The sequence below is a fragment of the Rhinopithecus roxellana genome, chromosome 3, assembly GCF_007565055.1.
Source record: "Rhinopithecus roxellana isolate Shanxi Qingling chromosome 3, ASM756505v1, whole genome shotgun sequence".
NCBI lineage: Eukaryota > Metazoa > Chordata > Mammalia > Primates > Cercopithecidae > Rhinopithecus > Rhinopithecus roxellana.
Genome location: NC_044551.1, coordinates 87338655 through 87348610, shown reverse-complemented (window position 1 = coordinate 87348610; position 9956 = coordinate 87338655). Strand labels below are relative to the sequence as shown.

The window sequence follows — 9956 nt, the reverse complement described above, 5'->3', positions numbered from 1 at the left end:
AAATGATTGTTCCTTGTAAGATTCCACAGGACAGTGACTTATCACTGCTTGCACTGTACATATCCCTGCATACTTGTCCTCCTTGGATGTAAACTCGGAAGAACCATTGTTTAATTACATGGCTCTGTCGTTATCTGTCTATTTATCTATCTATCATCATCATCTTTTCAGAGATAGGATCTCACTCTGTCACCCAAGCTGGAGTGCAGTGGTGCCATCATAGCTCACTGCAGCCTCAAACTTCTGGGCTCAAGTGACCCTCTTGCCTCAGCCTCTCAAATAGCTGGTATTACAAACACATACCACTATGCACAGGCCCACAACATACCTGGCTAATTCTCTGTTGTTGCTGCTGCTGTTGTTGTTGTTGTTGTTGTTTTGAGGAACTACCATTCCATTTTTCACAGTGGCTTACCATGTCACCTTCCTGCCACCAGTACACGAGAGCTCCTATTTCTTGACATCCTCACCAACTTTCTTTGTCTTGAATAATAGTCATCCCAATGGAGGTGAAGTGGTATTTTATTGTTCTTCAGTTGCATTTCCCTAATGATTAGTGATGATGAGCACCATTTCATGTGTTTCTTGACCATTTGTATGTCTTCTCTGGGGAAATGTCTATTCAAGTCTTTTGCCCATTTTTTAAAAATCGGGTTGTTTGTTTTTGTTATTGAGTTGTAGGCATTTTTATATATTCTAGACTGTTATTTCTTTATTAATATATAACTTACAAATGTTTTCTCCCTTTCTGTGGGTGGCCTTTTTCTGCTATCATTTATGTCCTTCGTTGAACAAATTTTTAAATTTTAATAATGGAGGGCCTAAAGCCCAATTTGTCTACATTTTTCTTTTATTACTCATGTTTCTGGTGTCACATCCAAGACATCTTTGCCAAATCTAATGCTATGAAGTTTTTTCCCTATGTGTTCTCCACCGTTTTATAGTTTTGCTCTCATGTTTAGTTAGGTCTTTGATGCATTATGAGTTAATTTTTACATATGATGAAAGGTAAGGGTCCAGGTTCACGAGAGTTTTTCTTGTTTTTTGTTTTGTTTTTTTGTTTTTGGAAAGTAGATGTCCAGTTTCCCCAACATCATCTTTTGAAAAAACTAACCTTTCCCCATTGACTGGTCTTGGCACCCTTGTCAAAAATCATTTGACCTTATATATGAGGGTATATTTCTGGGATCTCTATTTGATTCCCTTGGTCTATATGTCAGTCTATGCCACAGCACACCACACTGTTTTGATTACTGTAGCTTTGTAGTAATTTTTGAAAGCAGGAAGTGTGGGATGTCCACATTTGTTATTTTTTGAGATTGTTTTGACTGTTCAGAGTCTCTTGAAATTGCACATTATTTGTAGGATAATTTTTTTTTATTTCTACAAAAAAGTTGAGATTTTGATAGAGATTGAATGGAATCTGTAGATCACTTTTACAATGTATTGACTTCTTAAGTTTTCCAATCTCAACAGTGAACATGTCACCATTTATTTGTTTTTAACTTCTTTCTGCAATGTTTTATAGTTTTCAGAGTATAAGTGTTAAGCCTCCTTGGTTAGGTTTATTTCTAAGTATTTTATTCTTTTAAATACTTTTGCAAATGGAATTGTTTTCTTAATTTTCTTTCCAGATTGTCTGTTACTAGTGTAAAAAACGCAACTGATTTTGTGTGTTGATTATATATTCTGCAACTTTGCTGGGTTCATGTATTAGTTCTGACAGGTGTGTGTGTGTGTGTGTGTGATCTTTTAGCTTTTTGACATTTAAAGTCATGTCATCATCAAGTAAGTCTGTTCTTCGAATTAGGAACAATTATACTTCCTTATTGAAAGTAATCTTGAGCCTGTCTGAAAATAAGTGAAAGGACATTACCAATTCCTTCTTGATCACCGCGCTTTTGGGTGGGAAGAAATTCACCATCTCAGAGATGCACTCTCCACACTCGTAGTAACTGGCATTATATTCAGATATCTTTAATGGTGTAACTGGTTGATTCTTTTCATTTATGGCTTGTATTCACGTGTTTGTCTTTCTGCCCTGGTGCCTGCCATATATAAATGAATTTTAAGCCATTTAAAATATGCTGAACGGTTCTTCTTGGCTTTGTTTCCCACAGATACGGGCCAGGGGGCACACCTCTAGCTTGCAGCACTCACTTTGCAGATTCAGTTGGAATTATCTGTATTGACGCTGTCTGCTCTCTCTGCTCTCCCCTTGAAATGACGAGGAACTGAGTACAGTGGACACTAGCTTCTGTGTCCCCAGCTCCCCCCAAGCCATGGGCTGCTACATCAAAGATCTGCAGTGGGCTGCCCTTCCCATAATATTTCAATTTAAGCACCGACTCACTTCCGCGGAATCACATCTCATTCACGCTGTGGCCTTTGCAGGAGACAGGGATCATTATGGAGCAAGCGCTTAGGAAAAACAGATTACACCCTGGCCCCGAGCAGCCAGGTAAGGGGACGCATGGAGGGAGACGTGTCCCAAGGAACAACCAGGAGAAGTGGGGGCTCCCGGGAGATGTGGGGGCCAGGGTAGGATAGGAACCCCGGCCACTCCAGATTGTCAGGCTGGAGTCAAGTGCATCCCTGTTGTCACCGCTGACTCCCCACCTTGCTCTCAGAAGCCGCCTCTCTACTTGTCTCTGGTTAGTGCAGTAAAGGCAATTCCCCTGTGCTTTCAGGTCCGAGATGATCCTATTCTCTTTAGATTTTCCTTTATCTATTCTTATTTCTAGTCTTTTCTACACACACAGGATGGACCTGGATGCACATTATGCAGACCGCTATTCTGCAGGCCCTGCCTTTAAATTGCATTCATTGGTTTAGACAGACCCTCCAGTGAGGAAATAGAAATCATCTTTTGTTTGTTTGTTTTATTTTCTCTCCAGCCTCTGCAGTTTGCAGCCTAATAATTTCATTTTAAAAGGAACACCTGTCATGAAGGTTTGCTCTATTTACCATTAAAACGGGAAGAAAGAACCTTATTAAATCTCCAGCTAGAACAAGGCTCCTCCTTTTCTTCGCCTTCCTTCCTTTCTCTTTCTCTCTTTCTTTTTTTCTTGCTGTCTTCCTTCTTGTCTTCCTGTCTTTTCCGCTCCCTCTGCCCCTGTCATTGTGTGTGCTGGATATCGCCAAGATGTGGCTCAGGCCCTTCAGGAAAGGTCCGGAAGTTTGGTCAGCAGGGTCTTGTCTTGGTTCCCTTTGGATAACTACGACCTTTTGACGTGGGCGCATATGTGGTTATTTGAATGGATGAATTTATAATACTTGAATAACCAGTTCGTTTCGGCAAAAATTGTGATTTTAGAGAGAAAAAAACACTTGAGAACTATAGACTCCAGCAAAGGTTCATATTTACAGTATTTGGAAACAAACTTGGCCTGATGTTATGCAGCCTAACTGTGGATCCCAGGTTTCACCTATGCCTAGGTTGCACCCCAGATGCTGCAGGGACATGGTGCCTGCTCTGGAGAATGGGGCAGCTTCCACAGTGCCCAGGAGCCAGAGTTTCCAACCCAGACTCAGGAGTGAAAGTCTGTCTCTTCCGTGTCTGGGACCTGGAAGTATTTGCATGACTTTCTGGGTCTCAGGTATCCCATTGCCCACCAGGAATTACCTTCCTCCAGGATCATGGTCAAGATGACCTGAGATGGTGATGCTTAGCCTGTGGTAAGTACTCTGTAAATATATAAACTGTTATTTTAAATCACATGCGCTGACCTGTTTCCTGTAAAGGGTCCACTGAAAATCCCATATGATTAATTGTAGCTTTGATTGATGAACTGGCTAGAGGGGTCCACAAATTGTGCTTCTGCAGTGTAGGGCTCATGCAGTGTGGGCCGCTTGAGGAGCTGGGGTCGCACTGTATGTTCACCCCCATGACCCCATCCCCTGCCCACAGGTATATTCTCCCCACCATCCCCCCATATCCCCATCACCTGCCCTCAGTTGTATTCTCCCACCATCCCCCAGTGACCCCATCACCTGCCCTCAGGTGCACTCTCCCACCAACCTCCTGTGTCCCCAGGACTTGCCCAGAGTTGTAGTCTCCCCACCATCTCCATGACCCCATCACCTGTTGACAGGTGTACTCTCCCCCCAACCCCTGTGACCCCATCACCTGCCCACAGGTGCACTCTCCCACCATCCCCCCTGTGTCCCCATCACTTGCTCAGAGTTGTAGTCTCCTCACCATCACCCTGTGACCCCATCACGTGCCCACAGGTTTACTCTCCCCACCAACCCCTGTGACCCCATCACCTGCCCCACGGGTTTACTCTCCCCACCAACCCCTGTGACCCCATCACCTGCCCACAGGTTTACTCTCTCCACCATCCCCCCTGTGTCCCCATCACCTGCCGACGGATGTAGTGTCCCCACCATCCCCCCGTGTGAGCCCATTACCTGCCCACAGGTGTAGTCCCCCTTCCATGAGCCCACCACCTGGCCATGTCATCCTCTGTTGCCCATTCTATTGGCCTCTGAGTGGTCCTGGCTGATGGCTGAGGTTTCCATGCCCCTGGGAGGTCTGAGGTGTCCAGGAGGGAGGGGCTTGTTTCAGTTGCCCTGGTCTTCACAAGCTGGCTGTAACTCAGTCTTTCACATTTTCGTTCTTTCCTTCTCTGAGGTTGGCAGAGAAATTACAGAAACTCAGTGGAGATGGTTGGGTTCATGAACTTAATTCTTTCCTAGTGTACAAATAGGTGTTTGCTTAACATCTCCCTGTGAACGTCTCCCTTCACCTCCTCACTGGACCCATCCTTCACATGGCTCCTCTTCCACCAGCATTCCAGAGAGTGAGAGGACAGTAGCAGTGTCCTCTAAGAAGTCAGTCATTTGGGGTTTTGAGGAGAACTTTTAGTAGATGAGTGTGTTTTATGTTTAGAACACACACCAAAAATATTTCAGTTTTAGGACCCTGGAAGACTCTTTACAAAAAGTTTTCTGCCCCCACACCCTCCACCCCCCACCCCCACTCCTGAGTCTTGTTCCATCTATGCTGTAGAGAAGGGGTTCCTGGGAGCCATCCCATAGGACTTGCCCTTAAACAATGTCGTGTTCAAGTCATTCAGCTGTTCAGAGGAAAGTGCTTGATGAGGCAGAATCACCAGTGGACACAGTGAACCCACTCTGGCCATGTACACACGGCTCCAGGCCACACCTGTCTTAGCAGCAGAGGTGGAGGCCAGGGAAGCTCTTCAGGTAATTCAGACCAGGACAGATATTCCCATTCCTCGTTTGAAACTTGTATTTTTTCCATGTCCTTAGGTTGCTATTTTTAGTTCTCCACATTCCTAGAAAGCATGCAGTTGAAGTTCATGACAGTATTCTCTCAACGTGTGATTCAAAGACAGAGACCGTTTCCCACCCATCAGTTCTCACACTGCCCCATTCTGCAGCTTCACCATCCATGCACTAAGAAGGCAGACCCTGCAGCCCCTGCACCCAGCCGCTGGGGTCCTCGGGCTTATAGACAGAAAACTCAGGAATGAGTATGTTTCCCCATGATGTGCAGTTTAGCCTAGAAACTATACAGAGCGGGGGTCCCTGCTGGCGTTCCTTCTTTGTACTAGTACAGCTTCGGAAAGCACTGGTTCTCTGAGGTGCACTCAGCTGCATCTGGAAGGTGCAGTGTGCATGGCAATGCCACTTGACACCAAGGTGTGAGCATTTGAGCTGTGCTGGAAGGTTCTCCATGGATTGGTGCCTACCCTGGAGGGTCCTGTGCCGTGCACTTGAGGAGGCTGTGGTGGTGAGGAGAGACTCTAGAGCAACCCACACTCCTGATAAGTCAGATAAGAGTGCATCCTCTAGGTAAGTTTATATTGCAAATTTAAAGAAATAAACCAAGACATAGCGAGGACACTGAGCCAGGACTGAGAGTTTGGGTCTTGAGTGGCTTTGGGTCATTACGCCCTCCCAAGTGGATTGCTCTAAGCCTTGTTTATTTGTTAATGTGAAGAGTTGGATGGAATTGCCTTTGTTCTGAAATATTTTATTCTGCCTAAAGTCTCTGGGTCAGCAAACACATGCCACAGGGCTTCTCTCTCCGCTTGGGAATGCACACCTGAGTAGGGAGGCTGGCCAGCCCATGCTCCCCCAGTGGGGTGAGTGTTAGCTGGCTAGGGCTGCTGGAACAGAGGGTATTCAACCACATAAATGTATTTTGACAGCCTGGAGGCCTGAAGCCCCAGATCATGGTGCCACAAGGCCAGGCTCCCTCTGAGGGCACTAGGGAGGACCTGTGCCCATCCTCTCCAGCTCCTGGTGGTTCCCTGGCTTATGGCAGCAAAGCTTGCACCTTTACATGGCACTCTCCCTTTATGGGCATGGATGTGTCCAATTTCCCTTTTCTATTGGGCCCCGGCCGTACTGGCTTAGGGGCCCATCCTACTCTAACAGGGCCTTGTCTGAACTCATGACATCTGCAAGACTCTGTATCCAAATTAGAGCACATTCTGAGATGCTGGGGGTTAGGACTTAAGCACAGAAAATTTGTGGGGAGGTACAGAGTTCAATCCGTCTGGAAAGTAGATAGCCATGGCAGTGTGGAAAGAGGTGTGTGGGTACAGGCAGGAGGTGGCCTCACTGGTGAAACTGCATGGCCCCACAAGGTGGTGGCTGAGTGTGGAAGGCACTGGAGCTGCTCCGTGATAGGGAAGGGGCAGTGTGGCCAGCAGCATCATCTGCCTTTGTCATCACTGGGTGGGGCCAGGAGGGCAATGCAACTCTTCCCCTCACACCTTCTATAGGCGAGTTGGCCAGGTGTCAATGCAGCCAGGTGACATGGCTGCCTGGAGGGCACGAGCAGACAGCCCCATGGAGGCTCCAGGAGACAGACAGGGAGGCCTCAGCTGTCCAGGAGCTGAAGTGAGCAGCAGAGGGAGCCGGGGGAGATGTGCCCTCGCACCAGGCTCTGAGTGCCCCAGCGCACTTCCTTGCCTTGACTTTCCTCACTGGGAACCCAGGCCTGGAGTCCATATGAAGCCTCAGCCCAGGGGAGGCTCCACCTGTCCAGCAGGCTCCCACCATCCAGCTCGCCCTGGGTGGTGCCCTCAGAGGTGGCTGGGCATGGGCCACCTCGGGGATTCTGGAGGGGCCTCCGGACAGTGCGGCCACGGGCAGTCCTCTGCTTCTCAGCACCCGAGCCAGGGAACCAGAGCACAGCACTGAACACATTTTAGTTCTGTGTTAGTTCAAGTGCCGCTTGCTGAATTTTCCTGAACTCAGAGAAGAGCCTGATGCAGAGGAAGCGTCGGAGATCTTCTGTATGTTTTCTCATCTGTGCAAAGTGTTTTCAACTGTTTCAAAAGTTGGCCTTCACTGAATTTCAGCTCCCCTTGGCTTGATCTCTCATACAAAGGTTCTCAAATTCCCTAAAAATATGAAATAATGTTCTCACTCAATAAACAACTTTTCTCTCACCGTGAGAAGATTCCCAGCCCTGCCCCGCAAAGTGCATTTCAGTATCACGTCCTTTCACCAGTGCAGCAATTATGAAGTCATCTGCTATAAAAAAGTTAGTGTTCTAAACTCTCAGAAAACTCAAAGCCTTCTTCAGAAAAGTATTTTCAATGCATTCTAGACACATCCACAGGCGTGTCTTTGCCAGGGCTCCCTGGACTCGCAGCCCTCCTGAAGTGGGGATGGAAGCGGCCCCCACAAGAGTCCTTTATTAGGAACCCTCAGAAGAGAGAGGGGGCGAGCAGGGCTGTGGCGGGTTTCTCTCCTCCAGGTGGTAGCCTGTATGTTTTGTTGTTGTTGTTGTTTTTGAAAAGGGTTTTTCCTTGTGAGCAGTCTCCAATTTCTACTCAGATGTCTGAGATATTTGCTGTGAGTCTACCATGAACCAACCCCTGTCCTAGAGAGGTACCCCGGGGGCGTTCCCCAGCGGGGAGAGGGCCCTCCCCAAAGGGAAGTTTTGCACTGGTCTCGTGTGTGCTTGGCAGAGGGGCTCAGCATGGGGGTCCCAGGGCAGCTGTTTCTCTGTGGAGGGGATGCCCCTGAACTCCCAAGGCTTCTGAATGGCGTGGGAGTGGAAGGGGCAGTGTGGGCAGGAGGAGCACTTTTTCTGTGCCCGCAGACCCTAAAAGGCTGGAGGATTTATTCAACACATACCTGTTAGTACCTGTTACAGGTAAGGCTCTGTTCTCCTGGAACACAACGCACAACATAAAAACAAGCAATCCTGCCTTCCTGGAGCTGCCATCGGTGTGTGGGGGGTGCAGGTCATCAGTCACGGAGTGAGCTGACTCCCCTGGGGTCCTTTGTGCCACAGGACTGGAGAAGGATCACTGCGGGGAGGCACAGTGGGTCTGGGTGTATAATGGTTGCGCTCATTGTTAACTAGGGTGGTGAGACACTCGCATGACAAAGGCGACTTTGCACAAAGGCTGTGACCTAGGAACAGTCTGGGGGTGTTGAGGGAACAACCTTCCAGACACAGGGAGGAGCAGGAATGGGAGCCTGAGTTTGAGTCTGGAGCATCTGGGTGAAGCCAGGAGCTAGTGGAGGGGCAGGTGTGGCAGGATAGGTGAGGAAAGGCCAGGGCCTGGGGCTCACATGACTTTCTTCCCTGGGGAAATGGGGGCTATGGAGGGTGCAGGAGGAGCACCAAGCTCTGTGTCCTGTTTCTAGAGGACCTTGGGTTGAGAACAGGTGATGGAGACAAAGAGAGACATGGGAAACCCTGGCTGGGAGGGGACAATGACAGTTACAGGAGATGGCCCCGGATAGGCCCAGGTAGGAGCAGGGAGGTTTCAGGAAGGGGTCTGCGGCTCCCTCAGGAGGGCCCAAGGCTCTGGACAGATGTTCCCCCTCAGAGGCTTGGAGTAGATCCACGCTGTGCAGCATAATTTTGACAGTCTGGGCCAGAATCTTTGGGAACAACACCCCACAATGATGCCGTATTATCTATGTCCAGTTGTTTCCTGGCAGAGAAGTCGAAGTCATCATTTTTTAAGAGTGGATTTATCATATAACAGAGAACACATTAGTGAATTACAGATGAAAACAGAAAACAAAGAGCAGTGTGTAAAATACCAGAATGTTTATTAGACCATGCTCTGGATTCAACATAGGCTATGTAAAAGCATCACTTTAAAGCCCTCCTTTTCTCTTCTTTTTTAAAAAAATTTACCTTTATCCACCATCTTCAAGAACATCCATCCCATATATCACCTTTTTTAAAAGGGGGGATTACATTTCCCAGGCGCAGCCAAGACCACGAATAAGCTGTTGAAATTCTCTGTGTTCTTGATTCGGCTCTAAGACTTTGGGTCATTGTCTTTATTATAAGAATTATACACAAATCCCTGCACATGAAATGTTTAGACTTCCATTTTTAATTATTCATGAAATGTGCAGAACATGGTCCAATGCACACTTGAGCAAAATTCGCTAATGCCTCTGAACAAATCATAAACACCTCACCAGGGCGCCTGGGATGCAAGGCTCTCCACTAATAGGTGCTTTATTATAATCTGCTCTTGGTACGTAGGCAGTGAATTCATGGCTGCGGTCCCCAGCACCCAGCCACTGTGACTTCGCCAAGATCTCACCCCAGCAGGAGTTACGTTCAGCAGCCTTCACAGGCTGAATGTTAACCCCAATTCTTCTGTGCTGAAGAAATAAGAATCCAGTGACACCGTTCACTTTTGGTGCCTGGATAAATCTTTTCCTGTGATAAAACTCCAGGTAAGACCTGGCTTTACTGTGGGGCAACCTGAACAGAAGCAGAAATCGCCACTGGAGAGATCCTAACTCTTACAGATTGGAATGAAGCCAGCGTGCTCACAATGACAGTCTGAGATTATTGCTTGGATGGTGCTCCAGACTATGTAAGATGTTCACAGAAACAGAAAGGAAAAAATATATGAAGATGCCAAGAAGGACACAAGCATGAGCAGGTCACTCATACAAGAGAAAACTGGGAAATGTTCAAACTT

The 9956-nt window shown here is 47.4% G+C and overlaps 1 long non-coding RNA gene across 1 annotated transcript; it reads left to right on the top strand.

Moving 5' to 3' along the window:
* Positions 1-1741: 1741 nt before the first annotated feature.
* LOC104672260 lies at positions 1742-5440 on the top strand. The gene is made up of 3 exons (XR_749376.2): positions 1742-2461; positions 3439-3678; positions 5278-5440. It is a non-coding gene; the product is annotated as an uncharacterized LOC104672260 (long non-coding RNA).
* The last annotated feature ends 4516 nt before the right edge of the window (positions 5441-9956 follow it).